Consider the following 26,886-nt stretch of genomic DNA (forward strand, 5'->3'; position numbering starts at 1 on the left):
AGCAAAGATGACCAAATTATACCACATATGCTACGAGTGTAAGAAACACCATGTGGTACATTTGGCCTTTTGTAAGGCCAGAGATACAAGTTAACAATACATACAGAACGTTTGAAATCAGTATTCGGCTTATTGCTGAAGTTCAATTGTATTATCGCTTAAAAAGGCACTGTAAAGCCTGACACGGAATAGGATGTACAAGCCACGTGAAGAAAAATCGTAAAAACTATTTCAAAAGCTGTCGACTGGAGCTGCTATCAAGTGCGAAGATTTAGTGGTTCACCGTGACCCACAAATTACCTCATCCAGCATGGAAAATTGGAAGCAAGTGCAAGTACGTTTACCAAGCGCTGGTTTGAAGGGATCAGAGGTTGTACAAGTTTTCGTAAGCAAGACTGCGGTTTAAGGGACACGCATGTGTTTGTAGCAACATGTCAGTATCAGATCGTGGAGTCGTTAGCTAGCTGCAAATGACATATTGAGAAGAGATGGGGTTGGCGAGATCTACTTGATGCAAATGAATGTTTTCCAGGAACTTGACGTGTTGGTGTCTTCCGTCTGACTTATAAAGAATTAACTTTGAACTGATATTCTGCGTTTTGGCGGATATTATCCGTGAGAGTATCTAAAAAGCTGCTGGAGGTACTGTATGAAAGGTAATCGGGGTACATTTTTGCGGTTTATTAGTCGGCTCTCGGAGTGCTTATGGCTGTAAAGCTATGGATTTAGAAAAACCCTAAATCACAATCACAAATGTAATTTTACTTGATTATTCGGCTTATCTGCAGGTCATCTTCAGATCATAACAAAATACATTGATTCGAGTACAGGTGCCAAACGAGGGACACGTCTTCCTAATTTGTGTGAGCAGGCTCATTTGTTATACAATCCAATGAACAGCGATGAAAATTATCCCAGAATAATAGATCGTCATATCCAATGGACCATGACAGAGTCAGACAGTTTACATATGTGGACACTGCAATCATATTTGTCACATTATGTTACTCTAAAGTAACGTCAGAAGGAGTGACTGTTACGGACTCTGTTCACGCTAGAACCTAGTACAGTGGAAAGTCGACATGTGAACATAAACTTAATGTGTCACTCATGAGACAAGCCTCGGTAAACAAGGAAATGCCGTGCTGAGGATGGCAAACGGGTCTGTGCCGATAAGTCTTCTGTCTGCCACAGCACGGGCACTTCCTTGTTTACCGAGGCTTGTCTCATGAGTGACACATTAAGTTTATGTTCACATGTCGACTTTTCACTGTACTAGGTGCTAGTAGGGAACAGGCACCTCGTTCTACGGTGTATAGTAGCCACTGCTTCCGACATTATTTTAGAAACAGATAATGTGGCAAATATGATCGCGGTGTCCACATATGTAAACTGATTCTGCCAGTGTGTATTACACATGACGACCTTTTTTATTCTGGTTCAAATGGCTCTGAGCACTATGGGACATAACATCTGAGGTCATCAGTCCCCTAGAACTTAGAACTGCTTAAACCTAACTAACCTAAGGACATCACACACATCCATGCCCGAGGCAGGATTCGAACCTGCGACCGTAGCGGTCGCGCGGTGCCAGACTGAAGCGCCTAGAACCGCTCGGTCACACCGGCCGGCTTTTATTCTGGAATAATTTTCATCGTTGTTCAATTGGATTGTATAACAAACGAGTCTACTTACACAAATTATAACGACATGTCCCTCGTTTGGCACCTGTACACTAATCAGTGTATTTTGTTATCATCTGAAGATGGCGTGTAGATAAGCTGAAGCTAGTAATCAAATAAAATAACATTTGCAACCTTGAATATTAAGGGCCTTTCCGAATACACAGCTTTAACACAACGAATCGCTTATCTCCAAATCTGACCTTGCCAAATAATAATCTTCTAACTGCTGTTAGATTGCTACAGGACACTTACTAAGTTAATGATATTGGAGTAGTGAGAACTGCAAGTGAAAGTGAAAGTGAGGCTAGCGACCCTTATTTCAGACTTGGCACACGCACAAACACTCAATTTTTCTTTTTTCCTGGGACAATCGATCACATTGTCCCGAAAACGAATTAAAAATTGTCCTAATAACCAGGTTCCGACCAAGGTTTGTCGCGGCTCTAAAGCAAATACCAGAAGTGGTATTTATAACATTATGTTTACTTTTGTGCGTCAACATACAGCTATAACGGGCGGTGGAAATTTGCAGAAAAAAGTACATAATGATATATATTGTATTTTAGGCCAATAGACATAACTAGTTATTGTAGTGGTTTAGAATACCTTTAAATAATTAGTCCATAAACAAGTTCCATCTAACTTTGAATTTATGGAAGTCGATATATAACGAACTTACATCTTTTAAGATTCCCAGATACACGTCGCACAATATAATTTCTCACATGCATCTACTGCTATGCAGTATGGCACTTTCACATTACAATAAAATAATATTTTTTAAACAATAATAATGAGGAGGCAAGACTTTCATCTCCGAACACAAATTACGAGAGACAGAAGAGTGAGTAACTGTTCATCGAGAATATCTCGTACATCAAAAGAATGTGTAAAAATTTTCTTCTTTTGTCCACCTTTTTCGCAGCGGCTTTCAAAGTCAATAGCTCACTGTATTTCTGACGGGGCTTCCACAATAAACACGTCACGTCACAGGACGTTATTTGCTAACTGTAGCTGTTGCCGAGCGACTGTTCGGTTAGTGAATGATATAAAATGGTACGGCAATCACATAATGTTACATATTCCCCTCTCATTTATTCCCAATTGGGAAACTCCCCGGTGCACTACCAGCTCGCTAGGTACGCGACTGACAAGAACCGCGACCCTACAATGGGCCGGATCGAAGAACCCGCTTTCCTCCTTGTAGTAGTGAAACGTAAGACACGAAGTGCAGAAGTGCAGACAATTGATTCGGGTCAGGTAATAAACGTCCCCGAGTATACCATCAGAGCAGTACGTCGCGTAATTGTCTTGCGCGCAGCACATCACTGCACAGCACGGACTCTGGCCCCAGCCGTGACTAGGGCAGGGAAGCTCCGAGGACAGAAAGAAAGGAATGTTACACATCTAGAGGCGTCCTCTACAAAGGGCTTTGCTACTGGACTCAAGTCTGAGGATGATACTATTATAATCCAAAAAGTTACAGCTCCAGGGAACTGCAGCAAAATGGACGTAAAGTTGCAGAGGACTGAGTATTGGTACGACTGACAGGTGAGCCTCGACAAAAATAAACGTAACGCACTGAGGATATAAAGGAGAAAAGACCAGTTACTGTTCAAATCCACTACTGGTGATAAATCGTAATAAACGGTAACAAAGTAATACCCATAGCAATTACTAAAAAAATGGCTCTGAGCACTATGGGACTCAACTGCTGTGGTCATAAGTCCCTTGAACTTAGAACTAGTTAAACCTAACTAACCTAAGGACAGCACACAACACCCAGCCATCACGAGGCAGAGAAAATCCCTGACCCCGCCGGGAATCGAACCCGGGAACCCGGGCGTGGGAAGCGAGAACGCTACCGCACGACCACGAGATGCGGGAAGAGCAATTACTGTCTTGAGGAACTGTAATGGAGCGTTGACTGACAACTACACTACCTGACAAAAGAAGTGAGGAAACCCAGAAGGGGAGGAGGAAATGACACGAAACTTCACGGGTTAAGAGGGTATGTAACGTTATTTCAGAGACTACAAAACTGGGTCTAATTTACAAAGAACTTTGCAGCATGACGTTGCACCGCTTCTGATCTGGATGCTTGCACTAGTTTCGCTGGGCAGGATGTCATAAAGCCATTGTATGCTCTCCTGAGGCAACCCGGGCCAAACCATTGTAACTGATCATTGAAATTCTGGATAATGGAACTAGGACGTAGTTGACGTCCGAGCTGGTCCCTTAGATGTTCCATCGGGGACAAACATGGGGAACTTGCTGGGCACAGTAGTACCTCAACATCACAAGGCCAGTTTATAGAGCCAACAACCATGTGTTGATGAGCATTGTCCTGTTGCAACATGCGACCACGATACTGTCACACGAGGACGCAGGATGCCCATGACGTACCGTTGCGCCGTCAGGGTTCCCTCAGTCAATATCAGCCGCTCAGTCCGGAACCGCGCGACTGCTACGGTCGCAGGTTCGAATCCTGCCTCGGGCATGGATGTGTGTGATGTCCTTAGGTTAGTTAGGTTTAAGTAGTTCTAAGTTCTAGGGGACTGATGACCACAGATGTTTAGTCCCATAGTGCTCAGAGCAATTTGAATATCAGCCGCGATCTGAAGTCACAAAAGATGCCGCCCCACACTTTGACCCCAGGAGTCACACCGCAGTGTCTGTCCAAAACACTGGACCTCTCCCCCAGTCACTGCCACACACGCCAACAGTGCTCATCCCGGGGTTGTGTAGAAACGAATTCATCACTCAATAAAACCAAACGCCTCTCATCTGCAGTCCATCCTTGCCAGACACGGAGTCACTCCAAATGCAGCTGTTTGGGTTGTGGTATTAACAGTGACCGACACAACTGAAGGTAATTCCCCAGCCCATTTACCGCTAGTCTTCGACCAATGGTGCGGGATGACGCAAAATGTTGCAGGGATTCCTTTACTTGTTCTTCGATGGCAGGAGAAGATGTGAAGGCATTACGATGTGCTTGGTGCACAATATGGCGATCCTCCATTGTAGTGGTCAGACATGGTTAACAGGAACTTTGACAGTGAGTATGCCTGCTTTCACGATCCCATGCAGCCCAAGATTGAGCCACTGTCACTCCAGAATGCCACAAATCTGGATACTGCACGATTCGACAAACTGGCCAAACAGCGACCAACAATGGGGACCGTTTCGTACAGTCAGGTGCTGAAAATGCTGCCTCACGTGAATACCCCCAATCTTCGTGCCCCTCACAGTGATCACTGAACATCTGACACTGTTCACGCCCCTTACATACCCCACCAGGTCTTGTAACAATAGCGAACACGTCCAGCACTAATGCCCCGAGTAGTGTAACTAGGCTAGTGCGGCCCCGCTGACGTCATCCAAGATGGCGGCCGTGACGTCAGCAGATGATGCGATAACCGTTATCCAAGATGGCGGCCCTGACGTCAGCTGATACCGCGAGTACTGTTATCCAAGATGCCGGCTTTTGGCCGGAAAATGCCACGCCCCCTGGCGGGAAGTTTGAATTTTGGCGGGAAATTTAATTATGTGCTTCTACAGATCCCCACCCCCCTCTCCAACTTTTTTGCATGATGGTGCGTCATTCTCTTGGAAAATAGGCGGTAATTTCGAATTTTGAAGGGAATTTTTTTTTCTCCACCCACGTGACCAGAATTGCTGAGCTGTCATTGTGGAACCATCATAATGTGTTTGGTCATCGAGCTGAATGTGAAGGAACAGCAGCTTTCAATAGCTGCATTACATGTACACATTCGAATGAGAACTGTAGCCACAGCTCACTATATGAGGGATGGGAGAGAATGATAATGGAAGAGTGTAGGAGAAAGCAGAAGAATTCTGTTCAGCAGATTATGACAATGCAGAGGGATGGGGCCAAGATGCATGTTGTAATCAACATATGCTCATGCGTATGTGCAAACTGTCGAGATATTCAACATGATGCATTCACTCTCCCAAAACGGAAGAGGTGGGCAGTTGATGTCATTTCACTTCAGTGGAAGTGTATTCATATACACGATATACAGGGTGAGTCACCTAACGTTACCGCTTGATATATTTCGTAAACCACATCAAATACTGACGAACCGATTCCACAGACCGAACGTGAGGAGAGGGGCTAGTGTAAATGGTTAATACAAACCATACAAAAATGCACGGAAGTATGTTTTTTAACACAAACCTACGTTTTTTTAAATGGAACCACGTTAGTTTTGTTAGCACATCTGAACATATAAACAAAGACGTAATCAGTGCCGTTTGTTGCATTGTAAAATGTTAATTACATCCGGAGATATTGTAACCTAAAGTTGACACTTGAGTACCACTCCTCCGCTGTTCGATCGTGTGTATCGGAGAGCACCGAATTACGTAGGGATCCAAAGGGAACGGTGATGGACCTTAGGTACAGAAGAGACTGGAACAGCACATTACGTCCACATGCTAACACCTTTTTATTGGTCTTTTTCACTGACGCACATGTACATTACCATGAGGTGTGAGGTACACGTACACACGTGGTTTCCGTTTTCAATTACGGAGTGGAATAGAGTGTGTCCCGACATGTCAGGCCAATAGATGTTCAATGTGGTGGCCATCATGTACCGTGTGTACCGTGATGTGCCTAGAACCCCAGAGGATATGAAACAACGTACTGTGGCAGCCTGCGGCGACATTACACCAGATGTACTGCGGCGTGTAAGACATTCATTACGCCAGAGATTGCAATTGTGTGCAGCAAATGATGGCCTCCACATTGAACATCTATTGGCCTGACATGTCGGGACACACTCTATTCCACTCCGTAATTGAAAACGGAAACCACGTGTGTACGTGTACCTCACACCTCATGGTAATGTACATGTGCGTCAGTGAAAAAGACCAATAAAAAGGTGTTAGCATGTGGACGTAATGTGCTGTTCCAGTCTCTTCTGTACCTAAGGTCCATCACCGTTCCCTTTGGATCCCTACGTAATTCGGTGCTCTCCGATACACACGATCGAACAGCGGAGGAGTGGTACTCAAGTGTCAACTTTAGGTTACAATATCTCCGGATGTAATTAACATTTTACAATGCAACAAACGTCACTGATTACGTATTTGTTGTATGTTCAGATGTGCTAACAAAACTCAGGGGTTCCATTTTTAAAAAAAACGTAGGTTTGTGTTAAGAAACATACTTCCGTGCATTTTTGTATGGTTTGTATTAACCAGTTACACTAGCCCCTCTCCTCACGTTTGGTCTGTGGAATCTATTCGTCAGTATTTGATGTGGTTTACGAAATATATCCAGCGGTAATGTTAGGTGACTCACCCTGTGTATCATTGAAGAGCAACTGCTCATTCCCATCCTCGTGGCTGTGTGGAATGTGTTCTATCAAAGAGCTATTGGTGTCCGACCAGGAGGAGTTTAACAGTTATGTTGCCTGTAAGCATACAGCCGAGGACTGCACTCATAGCCTTCTACATGTAGAATGGAAGCGAGCATTGATGCTTGAACATATGAACAGGAAGAATACAGTCCTGCAAATAAATGTTTTGCATTGAGATGCATTAAAGATGAATTATACAACGTAAGGAAACATCTGTCTCTGCTGGAACAGTCTGCCATTTGTAAAACCTACATATAAGCTCCCAACCCACAAGAGACATCTGCCTGAGATCCAGCTCCACCCTGTCAGGAGCCACACCCATGGCGCCAGCAAATCCAACCTGCCAGGACGGACAAGTTGCATCCCAGTGGCAGCAACTCCAGCCTGTCGGGGTCAGCAGGTTCCAACCTGCAGGGATCCGCAGCTGGGGCATCGGCGGATCCTCTAACGCAGCTTCTCAGCATGCTGGATCAGGATAATTAGACTCTATTGTCTGTGCCACTCGATAGTGTCGAGGGTGCAACATTGTACTGGGCTCCATCGTACGCACTGTCCATTGAGCCAAGCACAAGAGACATTCCAGCATCAGTGCAAGAACAGATGGCTAACCGTGCTGGTGTGGATGTTGTGGATGAGAAGCTACCCACTTCCAGTGCACCGCCACCTTTACTATTCGCCTCATGCTATTCTTTAACAACTAGCAGTTCACAACATCTTCATGTAGGAATTGAAGTTTCACAAGATGGTGACGTGTCAGCTGCGTTAGTGCTCCAAAATGTGCCAAAAAATATTAGAGTCTGTTTTTCAGACTGTGAGTGGGATGAACACTGTCGCGCAAAAGCTTACATCAAGAGGCATATGACTACAGAATATGTTCCAACCAAATCCTACCGGGACATCTACTGTGGAGGCCTAACTGTGAGTATATTACCAATGTATGATGATGCTGCACTAAGAGTTAAAAAGTGTCGACGGGAAGAGTATTTACATGCAGCACTCAGTAGTTGATAACTTGTTCAATCTGTACTCAGCGGTAACTACTATGATGGAAAGACTAAATAGATGGCTCCCTTACGTTCAAGCTGTATAGATTGATATCATGAACCAACTTCGCACATGTAGCATTCACATAGAAGATATAGATCACTGATTTTGTACCTACATAAGTGCAATGCCAAAGTCTTGCGCTATTCGTCGAATAGGTGTTGAAAACGTTGAAATTAAATTTACTGATGGAATACCAGACTATTGCAATGCACCGATCACTTTGCAGGATACACGGGCAGAATTTGAGGGATATAAGAAGCAGCTATTTTCCAAATAGTGCTCTGCTGCTGCACTGATTAAAAAAAAAGAAGCAAGTGATTTTTTATAGTGATAATGCTATGTATAATTGTCAATGCTGAATAAACAAATATGTTTATTATCTCAAATTTGTGTTTGTCTTATTTCTCTAGACAAAATGACCCTGCATATAATGTCACACGTGATTATGCACATTTTCTTTCTTGTAAAAAAGCTTATTGCATGCCAGGTCCTAACACAGGAGGTATCATGGCAGTCTGGGTGTAGCGCCCTCGCCACAAGGACTTTGTTGTAGGTGACTGGTCCTGCGACGATGAAGATCTGGAGAAGAAGACTAAGAAGACTGGAGAGCTCCTTCCCAACAGCATACGAGCTATAATTGTAGGTCCCTCCAACTGTGGCAAGACAAATCTTCTCGTGGCTCTGCTAAGAGACGTTGATGGAGTTCGCTTTGAGCATGTCTACTCATTCTCCAAAACACTGTTTCAACCCAAGTATCAGTTACTGCAGAGAATATTAGATGGTGTAGATGGTATAAGGTACAGGGCATACAGTGAAAGCAAAGACATCCCTTCAACTGAAGAAGTAAAGCCAAACACAGTCGACGGTTGATGATGTAGTTGTTTTCAAGCACGACCAGATCCGTAGATATTTATACTTTGGTCATCATATGGGTCATTCACGTATTTTATCTGAGCCCAGGATCCCAAGACAGTTGGTCAAGGATAACGCCAAACTCATTATAGCATTCAAACAAGACAATCTCAATTTAAAACACATCTTCCAGGCTAACGTGGGGTCTGACATGTTGTACAAAGGATTTGTAAAGATATGTGGAGGTTGCTGAAATCACTCACAGTATGGGTTTCTCGTTATTGACAAAACTCGAAAACTGAATTATGGTAGGTACAGTCGGAACTTCGAGGAGTTTGTCCATATATAATACTCTACACCATGGACAAGTTCGCACGCATGTCCAGCACTCAGTCTGAGAGGTTAGGTTTACATAGACAAAATGCTCTTACGTATACTGATATGAAATTTGAAACTCTTGAGGGAAGACTCATCATACTCGGTAAGGCTATAAGGGAGTTAAAGGAATTTAGAGCAATTGAGGGGAAAATAGAAGCTGAGGTTCTTATTATTGAGGAGAAGGGGAAGAGGATCCGGGAAAGAAGAAGAAGAATAAAGCCTAGTGATATACAGAGCTCAGATTAGTATGCATCAAGATGTCAACTAAGCATAAAGTCATTCGGGCGCGTAAAACTGTTCGAGAGAAGTTACGTTTGTTGAGGATGGGGCATATGCAGCGGGAGCAAACACTAAGAGACATTTAAATCCGTTACCGAATCTATAAGAAAGCTACCATCGCGAGATGATGGCAGTGTTGAGGACGATCCAATTGCTGACTTCACTAACCAGTACAGGACTAGGATAGACAGAACATTCGGTGTCAGCAAGGAGAGGCCGTACATGCTCGACTATCAATCTATAAGTTTAACCGATAGCACAATACGGATCGGGGATAAAGATTTTAAAAGAACACCTGGCTTAATGAAACTCATCTTCCTAAGAGCCTCAAAAAACTTAGGGCTTATGGAGAAATACTACAGTTGACTGAAGTATATAAGAAAGCAGACGGAACACTGAGAAGCCCACAAAACTCTAAATACACTAGCATTATACAACCTTTACTGAATGAGCAACCCCAAAGCGTTGGTGAAGGTCTTGACATTCAACATAAACGAGTGAGCAGTCAACCCCTCCAGTACATATATATTACGTTGAGGCAAATGAACTAAAATATAGACTTCGGCTGTTGAAAGCTGCAGCGGGTAATACAGCACATTCGAATGAGGTTGTCTCAATAACTTCAGAAAGTAGAGAAAGAAGAATCATCGAATAATAATAACAGAAAGTGTGGAAACAATAGTTCATGAGCTGCACAAACCAGCACGCAGAACATACCCACGCAGACATGTGATGATTAAAGGACTGGATGAGTTATGGCAGGCGGATCTTGTGGATATGGGTCTGTACAACCGTGAGAATAAAGGCTGCAAGTATATTTTAATGGTTATTGATACATACTATAAATTCACATCGGCATTACCTGTGAAAACAAAGACAAGGAGACATGTTGCTGCAGTGTTCGACCGTTTGCTGCAAACAGGAACGACTGATGTCCAGACAACCTTCAAACCGATCATGGTGGTGATTTTTACAATGAACATTTAAAGACTGTGATGGAGCGGTATGGAATACCCTACTACTCAACGTTTACCCACCTGAAAGCGAGTTTTGTGGAGTGGTATATTTCCGCATTAAAAGGCTGGATCCATGCAAACAAAGGTTAAATATAGGTGACTTAGTACGTATTTCAAAGCACAAGACTGCATTTGAGAAATCGTACTTACCAAACTGGTCAGCAAAAATATTCACAGTGTCCAAAGCGCAGAGAACGAACCCCGGAACATATATCTTAAAGGATAGCAAGGGTGAAGAAATTTCAGGATGCATTTACACAGAGGAATTGCAGAAGAGCTCTGTACCAGATGTATTCCTCATCGAACGTGTAATAAGACGTCATGGGAATAGAACGCTAGTTAAATGGTTGGTATTTCCTTTATGAGAAAACAGTTGGATTGATGCTGACGAATTAGTATATAATAGGATGCGTAGACCTCAATCACCTCAATAGCGTACAATGCATGATAGGAGACACACCATAATAAGAGGTGGAGGTGGTATTCTCGACAAATTACCAGTTGAATTACACATTCCGGGATATAACTTCTGTGGACCAGGAACAAAGCTTCAGCAACGCTTGGCACGTGGCGATAGAGGTATTAACCTACTCGACGAAGCATGCCTGGAGAACGACCTAGCCTTCACCGCAAATAAAGATCTCCCAGTACGTCACGTCGCACACAGAATTTTAGCTGATAGAGCCAAGCAAATAAGACGAATAAAAGATATTGGTATAGGTCAACTTGTGGCTGCATTCGTTGTTGATAAAACCATGCTTGCCTTCCGCGGTGGCCGAGCGTTTCTAGGCGCTTCAGTCCGGAACCGCGCGACCGCAACGGTCGCAAGTTCGAATCCTGCCTCGGGCATGGATGTGTGTGATGTCCTTAGGTTAGTTAGGTTTAAGTAGTTCTAAGTTCTAGGAGACTGATGACCTCAGATGTTAAGTCCCATAGTGGTCAGAACCATTTGAACCATTTGAAAACCATGTTTGGTAACATTAAGTTAGGCTTAGGAGTGATGAATTTCAAACGAATTATGAAAAGAGCGCGGTCCGCTTTGGGGAAAAAGGGTTGGGTTGTTTGGGGAAGGAGACCAGACAGTGAGGTCATCGGTCTCAGCGGATTAGGGAAGGACGGGGAAGGAAGTCGGCCGTACCCTTTGAAAGGAACCATCCCGGCATTTGCCTGGAGTGATTTAGGGAAATCACAGAAAACCTAAATCAGGATGGCCGGACGCGGGATTGAACAGTCGTCCTCCCGAATGCGAGTCCAGTGTCTAACCACTGCGTCCGCAGCTCGTGGTCGTGCGGTAGCGTTCTCGCTTCCCGCGCCCGGGTTCCCGGGTTCGATTCCCGGCGGGGTCAGGGATTTTCTCTGCCTCGTGATGACTGGGTGTTGTGTGATGTCCTTAGGTTAGTTAGGTTTAAGTAGTTCTAAGTTCTAGTGGACTGATGACCATAGATGTTAAGTCCCATAGTGCTCAGAGCCATTTGAACCATCTAACCACTGCGCCACCTCGCTCGGTGGGGGAAGAAGTCAGGCTGCCTGAAAAGCTGCATTCTCACATCGATGTGTGCAGCTAAGCACGCAGTGATGAGTACGAAGAAGAACAGCAACAAAAAGAAGAAGGGTACAATTAAGCCAGCTCGTGTTGTACCTTTCCCCAAGACATCAGGTAGAATTATTCCGTTCCTCGTTCCAGCCCTTGCGCCTCTATCAGCAGCAAGCTCAGTCACAGGAGGGGCTTCGGCTGTAGCGAAAACAGTCAAGAATGCTCAGAACGCCCCAGCGGAGCTAGAGGACGCAAGAAGGCATAATCGTGTCATGGAAGCTGCAGCCATTGGTAAGGGTCTACACTTGAAACCGCACAAGAAATCACTGGACCTCTTCATAAATAAGAAAAAGCCCGTTAGCTATTCTATCTGATCGATCGCTCACAAATAAAGATCTCCTTAAGGCTGTTAAAGAAAAACTCCAAATTCCAGGATTCCGTGGTTTCTTTACGTGAGATATATTACCGAAGACAATGGGGCGAACTAATGAATGCGAAATTGTGAATTGAGATGTTGCAGGCGGTTCAGGAACCCAATGGGTCTCATATGTCAAGAAAAGTGCAAATAAAGTTTATTATTTTGATTCATTTGGAGATTTACAGCCACCTGAAGAATTGCAACGATACTTCACTAGCAAAAGACGAGTCTTCTACCATTTTCACCGATATCAGGGCTTTGACACACACTTGTGTGGACATCTCTGCATCATGTTCCTCCTCACATCCTTGATGAAGCAGCATGTGAAACTACACCAAAGATAAGTGAATGCTCGACATCCAGGACGGTTGATGTATATAAGAGCCACCAGTGAACGTCCCCTCCCTTAGGTGAGGTTTAGATGCGATGACGTATACTCTGGCGTTAAAAGAACGACCATCTGTATTACGTGCAAATTACTTTCCGCCGACTGATTTAAGTTCTGGTGATTGGAGTATTGCGATGATTGCTCTGGAAACGTATAACAGTATCCCAAATATCACAATGGCCAACAATAAACTGCATCTGGAAACTGACGGTCAGAAGGAGATTCTAGAAATACAACCTGGTGCCTACGACACTGATGATTTAAACGAAGTCTTAAAACAGTCTGGAAAAAGAATTGAACGACGCGCAAACATCAATATGCTTAAATCTGAAAAACGAACAGAGAATGCGACGATCGACTTTAGGCAGAACGATTCAGTAGGTTCACTGCTAGGTTTTGAAAAAAATTTTACGCATCAGATCAGGCTGTGGACATACTACCAACCAGCACAATCCACGTTGAATGTAATGTAGCTACAAACTCATATCTCAACGACAAGTTGATTCACTCTATTTACAGATTCTTCCCTACAGTTGGAACCGGGTACAAGACAGTTCTGACTCCCACAAACGCAACTTACCTCCCGGTGACAGCTCAGACGTTGGACTACCTGGAAATACGTATTGTGGATCAGAATAATCGACTTGTCGACTTTAGGGGTGAAGAAATCATTGTACGTCTGCATCTAAGACAAATGGGAATAAGTTATTAGGCTAGTACGCAGAGCTCACAGTCAGTCAGTGTGCCACAGAAGCGCAAGGTGATAACACGGCTTATTTACGAGTTCCTTATTTCAATTGATCTCAAGCTGTGCCATTACGTCACTCAACGTAACGCAGTCAGTCGAGTATGACAATAGAATTATACATCATGAATTCCACTCACATAAGCCTTAGGCTTCAGCCACATTTAACAAAAATGATAAAATTAGGATTGTTATTCAACACCAGGACGCTTTAACACTACCTTGCAAGAGCTTCTTAAATCTGGACGGCATATTTAAGGAAACTGATGGCGCTGTGGTAACACTCTCGAAGCTGACAAGTAACGTTCCAGCATTCCCGTTTCAAGAAATCCGTTATGAACTTAATGGAATAGAAATCGACCGCACACGTAATGTCGGGCTGGCATCAACCCATAAGACATACGTTTCAGCCTCAACCTCCAATTCGAACAGCTTGGAAAATGCGGGCTGGTTCATAGACGCCCCAGACGTCGGAAACACTCGATTTACAGTGTGTGTGCCTCTAAAAATGCTTATGGTTTACTTTGAGGACATGTAAAGAATTATTATGAACGCCAAACAGGAACTTATTTTGGTGCAGAGTGCAAGTGACGCCAGTTCATACACTCAGAGGCAGAAGATGTCGAAGTCAAGATTAATAGTGTAGTATGAAAATGCCCACTCAGTGTTGCTGACGAGGAACGCTTGGAATTTTTAAAAGTTCTGAATGCCGGCACTTATCTGTCGCTAACTTTCTGGTCATGGGGGCTTTTTGAATACCCTGTCTTACCTACAGTATCATCACATACGTGGGTTATTAAAACATCAGTTTAGTTGGAGGCACCTCGATTCATCATACTTGCATTTCAAACTCAAAGGCAAGGGAATGTATCAAAAGACTCAAGTGAATTTGACCACTGCAAGTTAACTAACACCAGAGTCTACTTGAATTCGGAATACTGTCCATACAAGAATTTACATCTACAGTGGGACAGCAATGTATACGTCTAGCATTTGACATGTAAGCGAGATTCCCCGTAAGATGACAGTGGCCACTACGAGAGGGTTTCCTCTTTTCTGTCTAATGGCAGCCCACAAATATGAGAATCAGCCACGTTATTATACAAATCTGCATTCTCCTTCTATTTGGCCATGGGAATGTTGCCACTGTAAAGCTTATCAACCTCCCGTGGAAATTTTTCGAGCTCAATGAGAAGCCAAAACGCAGGATTATCCCCAACAAAAGGTTTGTAGCGGTTAAAACTGGAATCATATGATGATACAATTTGGTACGCTGTCGCATATGGTACGTGTTTTTTTGTAAAGGTGGTGTGTGTGACTGTAGGGACACTTTCACAGTGGCTCATGGGCGCGAAGAGACATTCAAAGTCGGCACTACAAATGGGCATCGCTCCTGGTGGTGAGCATTCTGGAACTTTATGAATTTGTTGTCCTCAGTAGGCATAATAAAAAGTACTGGTTCATTGGAAGCGCAGTCTACTAGATGCGCCGCTAATGACTTGTCTGAGGAGAAATAATTCAGACACCTTAAGCAAATATGTCCATGTTTATTCATCTTGGCGGAAAGGAGTCAGGACATGTCTTTGATCCAAACATAGTGATAAATATCATCTTCGGAGAAGAGCAGAATGTTTACATGCAGCTCACACTCACCGCCAAATTCTGAGAAATGGATGGGGCCGATGGACGGGGCCAATGACAATATGCTTGTCCTGCTCATCAAAAAAATGGTTCAAATGGCTCTGAGCACTATGCGACTTAACTTCTGAGGTCATCAGTCGCCTAGAACTTAGAACTAATTAAACCTAAGTAACCTAAGGACATCACACACATCCATGCCCGAGGCAGGATTCGAACCTGCGACCGTAGCGGTCTCTCGGCTCCAGACTGTAGCGCCCAGAACCGCACGGCCACCCCGGCCGGCGTCCTGCTCATCTGTTTTGCTTTTCTTCTCCAGGCTATAAACATGAAACGATATACCAGTATTCTGTGCCTCAAATTTAGGTATGACCTGGATTTTAATGGGGAACTCTATACCATCAAATTTATAATACCCACGGACATTATCACCTACATCGTATATACTCGGATGCTCAGGATGATCTCTTCAGTACTTTCTTTTGCTAGCCAGGTTTACCATGCAAAACAAGTCCGGTGTTTTCTATTTTCGACATTAATTTATGCCTGCTTATTAGATATATCTCTAGGGAGCTTGATATAGCTTGACCCTCCTTCTACCGTATCATTGACATGTGTATGGATGTTGAAGTGTAATATTCGGCTGAGTGCTTTAGCTGACCCTCTGACTTCCGTCTCAGAAAACGGGACCAGTATAGCACTCAAGGTGGATTTACAAAACCACTTGGTGATTGATGTGCTTCCCATTATCACACCATCCCCCCCCCCTCCCCAAAGATAATGAAGAGTTGTCTCTTCAACAGCAGACTTAACTTGAGGTGGGGTGGGGGCTAATTCGATGCAAAGCACCGCACTGAATTTAATGGTGGGATACTGCGGATCATTGACTATCTTGAGGAGCTCCGTTTCCATGACAGGAAAACCAACAGGGCTGCGGTACCCTCCTGTTGGGTTCTCGATCCTGGTGAACGAGATTTGCTCCTCAAAAGTGTCTGCAATCACCAAGTACTCTAACTGTGATATCGCATCACTGACCTGATGCCCTTCACTAAAAGGATGGGAGAGGGAACTGCCACTAGTCATGGGTTCGTTCACTATCATTACTACTGCTACTACTACTAATACTAGGTGGAGCTGGTGATATGGTGTGTAAGCCTGCAGTTGTGCAATACCTGCTGGTGGTGGATGGGCGGAGCCAGGGGTGAGGCGCCGGTGTCTGGCCAGTGGGAACAGCTGGGCCTAGCTGCGAGCTGGACGTAGCGTATAAGACTGTGTTGAGGCTGTAGGCTCACCCCCAAATTGGCCAGTCCACCACCAATTGCTGAGGTGTCGGCAGTCATCTGATGCTGCAGCTTGCCCCCAAGGGCGACCAAGGATGGGGAGAAAGTGGGGTGCGGACCCAGCGATGGTTGACCTCTTGATGCGCAGGTCCAGATGGGTTGAACCTCGGCCGATAGCTTCGTGGTGATCAGCATGATGCATGGCTCTGCTCGTCGTGCTGGAGCTCTAATGACAGTGCGCCGTGCTGTGACACCTGCCACACGTGCTACGGCCATCTGAGGCTTCACTTCTGTGAAAAAAATAATAATAATAAGCATCGCGTTATAGAACATGTTTAAATAAACTGATATGGAAGTATGAATGATAATAAGAATATAAAAGCTAAGTCACCTTCTTCGTTCCTGGACCACAGCTCAGTCACAGCAGCCAGCTCTTTGTCGTGAATTTCGGGATCGGAGTCCCATCCGCCACAAACTGTGGAGCAATAAATGGCTCGCACTGAAATTTCGCATTTAAATCATCGATCAGATCCAAATCACCTGTAACAAAGAAAAAAAATATTAGAATTTGGGAAAATGGAAAATGTATGCACACAAAAAATGTATTTACATATTGATGGAATCGAATCTTACACAGGAGAGATGGCTCATCCTCCTAGTGAAGACCACCATAGTCTAAATTAGAGGGCAGCACTGCACCCGATTCATCTACAACACCAACAATGAAGTATACGTTATATTACGGTATTATCGCAAACTCGAGATATTACGAAAACACAAAACAAATTTCATAGTAAGGTTTTTCAGCTGACAGTGTCGGATTCCCCCGTCTCAGCGCATCATCCAGCGCGTCCAGCACCTCAGCAAAGTATGCCGAAATGAGGAGAAAAGCAAATTCAATTTCACGCATGCACAGAGAAGTTCTGTATTCTAAACAGGACTTCACATACTAAATAACACTCATACAAAAGTAATAACTTACCTGGGACCTCGTTCAGGCGAGGGCGCTTCCCCTCACCGCTGCAATTGGCTGAATATCTCTTCATGACAGTTGTAAACACGAAATGCAGACAGACGGACTGGCTGACTGTATCGGAATGAGTGGGAGCACAAGTATGTCGGAGATAATTGGGTGCCGAGCGTCCTCTCACGTCACCAAGACACTAATCAATGGGTGTTGAGTTTCTTGGGGTGAGCCCACTAGCATCCCCGGCGACTGAAACCTGAACTAGCCAGATGCATCCCAAACCTCGAAGAGACCTGAGCCTCTGATAATTTATGGATTTACAGCGATAGAATTCATAGTATGAGTAACGATGCTATTTCGAATACACATTGGATGATATTGAATTCAGGCTCTGCATCTGGAGCCATTATGTGTATTACGAGCTCAGTGCTTTCAGCAGATATTTCAGCTGCGGAGAATGCAATTAGAGCTCGGAACATTTTAGAAATATTCTGGCAAATAGCTGGAGAAGGAAGGGAGTATTTTTTACAACCATGCGAGAATGTTTCCAACACTTATTGTGCGGTTGATGAGATATGGCATCTCCCTCGAAGTCTGCGAACTTCGTGATTTTCCACGGTGAATGTTATACCCGAGAAATTCTACGTTGCTGGTATTAACAGTAGTGTTTCTTACATTTAGCTTTGCTCCGTAAACACAGAAGCAAATTATTTACAAAGTCTTCAGATGATAAAATGGAGAATTTTTCTATTTAGGAAAGGTGTACAGTGAAAATGATGAAATTTCAAGTAGCGCTATCGGTGGAACCGATGGCTTTATGACAGCTAAAAGTTTAGTAAATTATTCTACCATAATGCTGGAATATTTTTACGTCGAATTTCTCGAAATGTATAGTTCTGACTAAATGTGAACACGTTTTTCCTAAATGTTAGATGTCTCGAACTCTTCAGAGCTGGAGTTAAATATCTGCTAGGCTTAAGAGGTGTCTTTCATTGCCTCGTTAAGTCTGGAAATCTTTCTCAGAGGTGAATATCATCTTAATTGACAGGTGGAGTGATACGTGTAAGAGAATAATAAAGCGTTGAACGCTAGCCCACTGTAAATTATTTTTCTCTCGTTCTGTCACGTATGTAGCAGGATAATGGAAAAATTTTTCTCGAAATGCATAATTATGACTTTTGTGCTGAAGTGTTATATGTTTCGAACTCTTTAGAGCTGGAGTTAAATATAGATGTATTTCATAGTCCGTCATTGCTTTGATAAGTCCGGAAATGTTTTCTCGATGTTATGAAGTGTAACGACCAGAGAGCTTTGAAGGAGCTCTTTGTTCATCACTGTTAAGAACACCTGTGTGTTTTCATTAGCAGCGCATTGCCATTGTTTACGTCGTTCCTGTTTTTGGGAAAGATAAATATCTCAATCCCTTTTAAGGAGCTTGCGATGACGTTGTTGTCGCTGTTATGAAAGTTTTCTCGCACTCTCACAGTACCTGTTTGTGTCGCGGCGCCAGTGGGACTGAGTGGGCGAGTCTTTGTTCTAAAGAGGTATCAGCGCGATCGGACGCTCGGGTGGGTGAGAGGGGGTGGGGAGGCAGTGACACACGCCGCACAGCGCGACTGAGCTGCACAATCACGTGATCTATCATGGCGCCCTCTAGCAGAGAACTCGCGAACTATCTCAGCTCTTCGGTCTGCAGAATCGGAGACAGTTTTCTTTTGTGGGGTGCCATCTGAGACAGATGTTTCCATGCGTTGTGTTATGCAAAACATTTATTTGCAGGACCGTACTCTTCGTCTTCATATTTTCAAGTTTTAATGCTCGCTTCCATTCCGCATGTAGGAGGCTATGGGTGCATTCCTCGGCTGAATGAGTGCATGTAATACAGCTATTAAAACTCGCCCTGTCTGGTATCAGCATTTCCTCATGCTCCTTCCACACCGACAGCTCAACAAGCACTGAATCTCAGCATTTTGTTGCGGTAGCACCACACTAAGCCAATAATGCTGTAGGTATATTGTAAATTTAAACAAATTGCAACAAGTTGATACAAATTTAAACAAATTATATTGGAATTTAATGGTATCATGAGCAGTCTCCAGCGGGGGCAACACCATAGTAACCCCTCAGCTGCAGGAGTAGGCCCTTAGAGCAAAATACCCTCAAAAATTCGAAATTCCTGCCCATTTTCCAAGAGGATGACGCACCATCATGCAAAAATGTCGGAAAGGGGGGGGGGCAGGGGACCCATAGAAGCACATAGTTCAATTTCCCGCCAAAATTCAAACTTCTCACCAGAGCGGCGTGGCACTTTCCCGCTAAAAGCTGCCAACTTGGATAACGGTACTCTCGTCATCATGGATGACGTCAGTGGGGCCGCACCAGCCTAGTTACACTACTGCCCTGTGGCGACGGATTTTCCTGCCACATAAAATTGCAACTCTAATCGTTTACAAACTCGCCAACGGCGTCTTAGAGTAGAAAGTTACGTTGACAACCAACTGTGTCTTCTGGGTGCTTCATATATTTTATCCGGCAGGAAAAACAGACCACTGGAAGAATCACAAGGAAATGTAATACCTACGGAAGAAGTAACTTGTAAAAGCACCGTTCAGCCGATTCTTTAGTGCTGCTACTCAGTCAGGGACTCTTACCGGGTGGATTTAATAGAGCAGCGCGATCGTCACAGGTTTGTTGAGCATCCATGAGGTTGTCCTGAAGATTTTAGTGGCAAATGCTTCAGAGAGAGAGGGTTCCTCTTGTACGGTAGAACCTCGCTAATCCGATCTCGTGATGTCCAACTCCCCGCTTAGTTCGACCATTCCATTTCCAGTTTGGGTTGGGTTGTTCGGCGGAGGAGACCAGACAGCGCGAGGTCATCGGTCTCATCGGACTAGGGAAGGATGGGGAAGGTAGTCGGCCGTGCCCTTTCAAAGGAACCATCCTGGTATTTGCCTGGAGCGATTTAGAGAAATCACGGAAAACCTAGATCAGTATGGCCGGACGCAGGATTTAACCGTCGTCCTCCCGAATGCGAGTCCAGTGTGCTAGCCACTGCGCCACCTCGCTCGGTCCATTTCCGGTGTTTGCTTAGACTTAATGACTCGTCGTCTGCTATTTAGAAAAGATTGCTGTGTGGTGTGGCAGGTGACAGTTGACGCTAAATAATGAAAAGTGTGAGGTGATCCACATGAGTTCCAAAAGAAATCCGTTGGAATTCGATTACTCCATAAATAGTACAATTCTCGAGGCTGTCAATTCAACTAAGTACCTGGGTGTTAAAATTACGAACAATTTCAGTTGGAAAGACCTATAGATAATATTGTGGGGAATGCGAGCCAAAGGTTACGTTTCATTGGCAGGACACTTAGAAGATGCAACAAGTCCACTAAAGAGACAGCTTACACTACACTCACACTACACTCGTTCGTCCTCTGTTAGAATATTGCTGCGCGGTGTGGGATCCTTACCAGGTGGGATTGACGGAGGACATCGAAAGGGTGCAAAAAAGGGCAGCTCATTATGTATTATCACGTAATAGGGGAGAGAGTGTGGCAAATATGATAGGCGAGTTGGGATGGAAGTCATTAAAGCAAAGACGTTTTTCGTCACGGCGAGATCTATTTACGAAATTTCAGTCACCAACTTTCTCTTCCGAATGCGCAAATATTTTGTTGAGCCCAACCTACATAGGTAGGAATGATCATCAAAATAAAATAAGAGAAATCAGAGCTCGAACAGGAAGGTTTAGGTGTTCGTTTTTCCCGAGCGCTGTTCGGGAGTGGAATGGTAGAGAGATAGTATGATTGTGGTTCGATGAACCTTCTGCCAAGCACTTAAATGTAAATTGCAGAGTAATCATGTAGATGTAGATGTAGATGTATATGGATCAGTAGGTGGTTGACCGTCGACAGGTGCGGTTGTTGATCAGTTGTAGTATCAAGTAACTTGTTTCTAGCTCGAGCAATAAGTTTTACTGCGTATGTAGTTGTTTTATGAATTAGTGACAGTGTTCATCTTACATACTAAGGTGTGTGGAACCAAATTATGGCATGAGCTAAACGTAAACATGCGATGTCTGCAGCGGAGAGACTGAAAGTGACTGAAAAGTGATAAAAGCGCGTACCTTCTAAACATTGCAAACGAGATATGGGTTGCCATAACAGTAGTTAAAGAATGGCGAAAAAATAGGAAAACTCTTGTAAATCATGCAATGACGACTGATGATGAGAAAGGACTGAAAACGCGGGCTTTTGAAGATGCCTAAAAGTGAAATTCTAGACAACACTTTCTGGGTGTAGTTTGAGCAGGAGAGAAAAAAGGACCTATCATAAAAGAAAAGGCACTCATTTTGTATCAAAAATTAGATGGAGACAGTGAAAATGAAAAGCTTACAGCCAACGAAGGTTGGCTACATCACTGGAGAAAGACGACGTGGTATTCCAAATATAATTATTGCCGACGAAAAGCTGTCTGCTGATGAAACAGCTGGCAATTAATTTGTCCCAAAATTTGAAAACTTAGTGAAAGGGGTATTTAAAATCTTTATTTCTTCCTGCCAACTTAACATGTCTAATCCAACCCATGGACCAGGGGGTCGCTGAGTGGCGGAAAAGCAGTATCTTCGAAAATGCATTCGATAGATTTTAGAGATTACACAAGAAGGCAGCAGTTTTCTTTCAGGCAATGAAATCAATAAAAATACAAGAGGTAATCTATACAATTGCGGAAACTTCAGCAGAAATGCCGAAATGGTTCAAAATTTTGGCGAAAAATGTGGCCAAGAATGAATGAAAAGAAAGACTCAACAACGAAAGAAGTGAGTGAAAAGAATGAAAATGAGACAGCTCATGCAACAGGAGATGAAAGTCAAGAAGTAGACACTCGAGCGATTTTAAGGGATTTACAAACTTTACAAACAGACGTTGAGCCCAGTGACGTGAGTGGACCAGTACAGCTGACGTTGACTGCGCAACAGAGGAAGACGACCGAATCAGCTCGAACAACTAATGAGAAGAGGAAGATGACGACGGCAACGAAGACTATCGCTCGAGTATCACATACTGATGCTAAAACTGCATCAATAGCCCTTCAATAGATCAAACAAAATTCTGCGTCTACGCCAAAAGACATTTTGTAGAACAGGACACGGTGAACATCGCGGGCAAACGGAGGTTGTCTACTGAGCAAAAAAACATTACTGACTTTTGTATTGCTGCTTAAAAACAGAATACTTTTTACCTCGTGATTTATCATGTTTTAAACAGTTGTTTGTCAGTGGACTACCATAATAAGGTATGCACAGGGTTTTCAACGGAAAATGCTATGTATACTTTCACTAATGAAATGTTAAATGCTCTGAGTAACCGGAAGTCACCCGTTGGGATTTTTTGTGATCTCTCAAAGGCTTTTGATTGTGTAAATCATGGAATACTTCTAGATAAGGTCAAGTACTGTGGTATGAATGGAACAGCGCTCAAATGGTTTAAATCATACCTAATTGGAAGAGTGCAGAAAGTTCAAATAAGCAGTTCACATAATATGCAAAAAACTAGCGATTTCTCAGACTGGGGAACAATCAAGAATGGGGTGCCGGAAGGTTCGGTCTTGGGTCCTCTGCTGTTCTTAATATATATTAATGACTTGCCATTCTATATTCACGAAAATGCAAAGCTGGTACTTTTTGCCGATGATACAAGTATAGCTATCACACCCAACAGACGAGAATTAACTGATGAAATTGTAAACCATGTTTTTCAGAAAATTATTAAGTGGTTCTCTGCAAATAGGCTCTCATTAAACTTTGACAAAACGCAATATATACAGTTCCACACATTAAATGGAATGACACCATTAATAAATATAGATTTCGATCAGAAAGCGGTAGCTAAGGTAGAATATTCAAAATTTCTAGGTGTATGCATTCATGAGGGGTTGAACTGAAAAAACACACTGAAGATCTGCTGAAACGTTTGAATTCAGCTACTTATGCTATTAGGGTCATTGCAAATTTAATTCTCTGCTTTCGTATGGCATCACATTCTGGGATAACTCATCATTGAGTAAAAGAATGTGTATTGCACAAAAGTGTGTAATCAGAATAATTGCTGGAGCTCATCCAAGATCATCCTTATTTAAAGAGGTAGGGATCCTCACTGTAGCCTCACAATATATATATTCACTTATGAAATTTGTAATTAACAATACGAACGAATTCAAAAGTAATAGCAGTGTACATGGCTACAGCACTAGGAGAAAGGATGATCTTCACTACTCAAGGTTAAATCTAACTTTGGCTCAGAAGGGGTAAATTATGCTGCCACAAAAGTCTTTGGTCACTTACCTAACAGAATCAAAAGTCTGACAGATAGCCATATAGCATTTAAAAGGAAATTAAAAGAATTTCTGATTGGCAACTCCTTCTACTCATTAGATGAATTTTTGGATATAGTAAGTGGGTAATTTCCCCCCACCCCCCCACACCCCACTAAAAAAAGCCATATAGCATTTAAAAGGAAATTAAAAGAACTTCTGAATGGCAACTCCTTCTACTCATTAGTTGTATTTTTGCATATAGTAGGTGGGTAGTTTCCCCACCCCCCAACCAAAAAAAAAAAAATATTAAGTGTCATGTAATATATTGTGTAATGTAGTATCTTGGATAGACACCTTTTATTAACCTGACACGTTCCACATCATTACGAAGTGTCGTATTCATGATCTATGGCACAAGTACTAATCTAATCTAATCTAACATTACACAGATGTATTTCAGAGTACTTGCGCTACTGTACATTACACTTTCGTGTACGATTTTTTTTGTCTGTTTGAATGTTTTCTTTTCGCTTTGTTACTGCTGTAACATGGAATAGTATTTCAGACAGTTCTTCCAGTAGAACGTTAAAATTGTGCTGTACTACGATTGTCCGTCCTATGCTGCAGCTGCTGTGCGGCATGGGATCCTAACCATGTAGCACTGATGGAGAAAATCGAAAATGTGCAAAGAAGGGTAGCTCATTTTATTATTGCGAAGTAGGGGAGAGAGTTTCACGGATACTGTAGGCGAGCAAGGGTGACAAAAATTTAAACAAAGGTATTTTTCGTTGTGGCAAGATCTTTTCACAAAATTTCTATCACCAACATTCTCCTCGTAATGGGAACATATTTAGCAGATTACAACCAACATAGGGAATAATGACCATCGTAATAACAATAAATCAGAGCTCGCGCGGATAGATTTAAGTGTTCATTTTTCCCTTGCGCTGCGTGAGAGTGCAACGGCCGAGAAATAGTTTGGATGTTGTTCTGTGAGCCCTCTGCCAAGAACTTGGACGTGAGCTGCAGAGCAGCTATGCAGGTGTAGCTGTTAACGTACAGTCACGGACACAGTCCTCAAACGCAGGGTTACGTGTAAACTAGCGGAAGCGTTTCGCGCTGAGTTTCGAACGTCACACGCGGCGCTGGAGAATCAGCGTGAACGAGAATTGCCGGTATAAACGGTACCGTGCGTCACAAGGCGGAGTAACGTACGCGGATTCCGTCAGTTCCAGGAGACCCGCTTCTACACAGAAGAACTATACATCCGCACGTGCAGTTTGGGCGTCTCTTTTCAAGATTTAATTTATTTTTGATGTTTTCATTCGTGTTTTCTTTCTTCCGAGTAACTGAATGTAATTAACGAAGAAGAAAGCTGCCTAAGTAAAAAAGTACCAGAGCAAACAACTATAAGTTAACTAGAGGCATGACGCAGAATACGTCACAACGTGCTTAAATCGTTTCTTTCGTAGAGGTATAATTGTGATGAAACAATGTAAAATCATTCAATTCCTCTCTAAATATTCCTGTTGGGATTGCTATTCTTATTGTTTTGTTGATTCATGTAAGTGTAATCAAACTGAAAATATAATTTCAAAGAAAAGTATTACTTAGTTTAGTGCTTCATATTGATATTCTGAGTCATAGAGGTTTCCATTTTCAAATAATCAGTAAAATTGCCCTTCAACGTTTTAATGACTGAAGCTACGGTGGGAGAAATTTTTAGTCGACTTCACTGACAATTGGTGAGTCAACTTCAGCTGCAAAACGGAACCGGCATCGTTTCCAAATTACATTAAAGAAGTCTAATAGTTTTTCTACAGGGGCTATAGTCATTACTCATTTCGTAGCCGAGGTTACTTGATCTTTCGCTTGGAGTCGACCAGTTAGGAGCAAAAGACTTTCATAATGCAATTTAAAAAATATAATGTGTTGAAATATTTGTAGTATTCAGACTTGAGAAATATTTTTATTACAAAGAGTCCTGAAATATCGAGAGAACGTAGTTATACGTAAAACTGTTTTGTGCTTCATGAAGGAAGTTGATGATGTTGTTGTGGTCTTCAATCCAGAGACTGGTTTGATGCAGCTCTCCATGCTACTCTATCCTGCTTAATTACTGCAACCTACAACCTTCTGAATCTGATCAGTGTATTCATCCCTTGGTCTCCCTCTACGACTTTTACCCTCTACACTTCCCTACAATACTAAATTGGTGATCCCTTGATACCTCAGAATGTGTCCTACCAACCAATCCCCTCTTCTAGTCAAGTTATGCTACAAACTCCTTTTCTGCTTGTTCTATTCAGTACCTCCTCATTAGTTACGTGATCCACCCATCTAATCTTCAGCATTCTTCTGTAGCTCCATATTTCGAAAGGTTCTATTCTCTTCTGGTCTAAACTATTTATCGTCCATGTTAGACTTCCATACATGGCTACACTCCATACAAATACTTTCAGAAATGACTTAGGAAACTTATATAACTAAATAAAATACCTACAGTCTATCATCACAAAAAATTTAAGACGTACTAATAGTACCATTTTTTAAATTTTATTTAGTCTTAAGTTACAAGTCTAAGGGACTGCAGTGAGCTGTAGATCAATAGAAGAACGGAGGAACAACGAAACACATAGGTTCCCCAAAGATTATTTGTGAAGAGAGGATGGGACATTTGTGAGAAACTGCTTTCTCCACGCACAGCATTTGTTGTGTCCACACTATATTACAGTGTTCATAGTACTGCATAATTTGTACCAGGATAGAGTAGCATGGAGAGCTTAATCAAACCGGTCTCTGGATTGAAGACTTCATCAACATCATTACAGTGCTAAGCCATGTATTTGAAGAGAAATTTATCTGACTTCAGTGACCATCAGATGCACTGATACCTCATAAACCATTTTCCGACAGAATTTACTCTGTTCCGTGGGCCAAGAGAGAGGTAGTAAAGA

This window comes from Schistocerca cancellata, chromosome 6 (assembly GCF_023864275.1).
Source record: "Schistocerca cancellata isolate TAMUIC-IGC-003103 chromosome 6, iqSchCanc2.1, whole genome shotgun sequence".
NCBI classification, from domain to species: Eukaryota; Metazoa; Arthropoda; class Insecta; order Orthoptera; family Acrididae; genus Schistocerca; species Schistocerca cancellata.